Source organism: Pediculus humanus, genomic scaffold, assembly GCF_000006295.1.
Source record: "Pediculus humanus corporis 1103172107682 genomic scaffold, whole genome shotgun sequence".
In the NCBI taxonomy this organism is placed as follows: domain Eukaryota; kingdom Metazoa; phylum Arthropoda; class Insecta; order Psocodea; family Pediculidae; genus Pediculus; species Pediculus humanus.
Genome location: NW_002987291.1, coordinates 207735 through 210314, shown reverse-complemented (window position 1 = coordinate 210314; position 2580 = coordinate 207735).

Sequence of the window (2580 nt, the reverse complement as noted above, 5' to 3'; positions counted from 1 at the left end):
TTTAACAAATATTTGGGTTAATTGTATTGGTCAATTTTTTTTTTTTTTTTTTAACAAATAACAGCTACTCGTGATTTTCATTTTTTTTTTTTTTTTTTAAAAATTTACTCGGTTTGTTGGCCAAAATAAAAATAAATAAAAAAATTTTGCATAAAATATTTTTTTTAGCCCCTCATCATTTACGTTCATCAATTTAAAAAAAAAAAAAAAAAAAAAAAAGTTATTTATTTTTTAACAAACTATTAAGAAATTCTAGACAGTTAAATTTAACACGCGGAAATTTATTAATTAAAAATTATTAATGAAATATAATTTTTTAAATAAGTCAAAACCTTTCAAAAGAAAACTTTAATTATTTATTAAAAAATAAAAAAACAATCAATTTACAAATAAAATAATATATATATATAATTTTTTGGCTGGGCTTATCAGTATATTTTCCAATTCCTGATTATATTATTACATTTTTTCCTCCTTTTCCTCCCTTTTTTTTTATTTACGGTCCTTTTTAATTTTTTTTTTTTTTCACAAATAAAGAAATGTTTTAAATTTTTATTGTGGTTTTTTTTTTTTTATATGAGAATTTGGTCATTCACGACTGACTTAGGGGCTTTTTTTGATTTTTTTGAGGTGAAACGCTTGCTTCACGATTTTTTTTTTTTTTTTTTTTGCGAACGCGCGAGCCTGTAGTTTAGAAAAAAAAATCGTGCTATCTACTGCTCTGAATCTTTGTTTGCATTTATGGTTTAATCCTTGAAAAAAAAAAAAAAAAATGGAAAAAAAAAACACAAACTTTCGACTTTTGTAACTCTAATTAGTGTTTGTGTGTGTGTGTGATTCACTTAAAAACCAATCTTTAAGTAATAATAAAGTAGGCGGTGCCTGAAATTGTTCGACAAATGCCACCTCAGACTGGACAATGAAATAAAAATCGTCGCCATATTGCAAAATTTCAATTTTTTTTTTAAATAAAATATATTCTTCGTGGTGACTCCCTAACGTTTTCGAAAAAGGAGAAAGGATGGTCAATCACTTTACTAACAAAAGCCAAGGTTGAAATCGTATAAAATTGTCCAAAATCTATTATTATTATTATTATTATTTTCCTTGATACGAAACCGTTAAAAATTTTTTTACTTCCAGGAAAAAAAAAGGCGCTAAAGTTCAAATATAATAATAATAATTATTATTTAAATTAAAAAAAAAAACAAATTACTTATTAACAATAATAATAATAATAAATTCATTTGTTTGTTTTATTTTTTCCCCCTTTCCATTATTATTATTATTATTATTATTAGTATCTATTTAATTTAATTTCATTAAGTTTTCGTAATCATTAAAATTAATTCTTTTTTTTTACCATTGTAATTTATATAAAATATGTAAATATTATTATTATTATTATTGTTTTTTATCATTTTAATAAATGAGGGCATACATACATAAATTTTTTTTAATTAAAAAAATATATAAATGTACTTTCTTTTATTTAAATGCACTCACTCATAATTTAAAATCAAATTTGAACTTTAAAAAAAAAAAAAAAAAATTAAAAGGAAATTTATTAAAAATTAATTTAATAATAAAAAAAAAAACTTTTTTTTACGTGAAATGCCATTGCTAAAAACGTCATGGTATATAATATACACGTAATTTAAATTTTATATTAAATTTTAATTGACGCCATTTTTTTTTTTCATTAAAATTTTTCGTTACATTTTTAAAAAGGAAAAAAATTTTCAAATTATTTTTTATATATATAAAAATATGAATCATACCGTGAGAAAATTGTAATTGTATCTAGTAGTCTCAGCGAAAGGGGGGTCCCTCAACTGTAGAAAACCTTGATCTTCACAACTAGAATCTAGTTTTTAATTTTTTAAAATAAAAAAAATGTATAAATGGCCTTAAACCTGACGAAATATGATTTCCCCTTTCCTTCTCAATAAATAATAACTTATAGAAAACAATTGAAAAAATTATTGCCAACTTTTGAAAAAACAAAAACAAAACGCTCAATGTTACTACGTTAGTCAATTAAGCATCATTTTTTTTTTTATATCGACTTTTGTTAATGAAAACTTTGTGATAAATAAATAAATCTATTATTATTTATAATTATTATTATTATTTTTCATTACTATTTACACCAGTAGGTAATTTTTTAAATTTTTTATTATTATTTTGAAAGGTAAAATGCAAAAAAAAAAAAAATTATTTTCCCAAAAGAAATAAAAGAAGGAAATAACGTATAAGTTTTAAGGGTAGAAGTAGGCGAATTGCGTAAGCCTTACCAGGTATGGGAAAATTTATTTAATACAAGGACATGACGAGCGAGAATTATTGTTTTTTTTTTTTTTTTTTTTTTTAAAACTAGGAGTACTTATATTTCTCAATGTTAAAAAATTTTATTTTAAATTATGTTGTATAATTTAACAAGTTAAAAATTATTATTTACGTCGGTCAAATAAATCTTAAATGTACTTTACAAAGTGATGACGCGAGTAAGTTTAAAATATTAAATTTTCCTTTTTTTTGTATTTTAAATAAATAAATAAAAAGTAAGTAAAAGAAAAT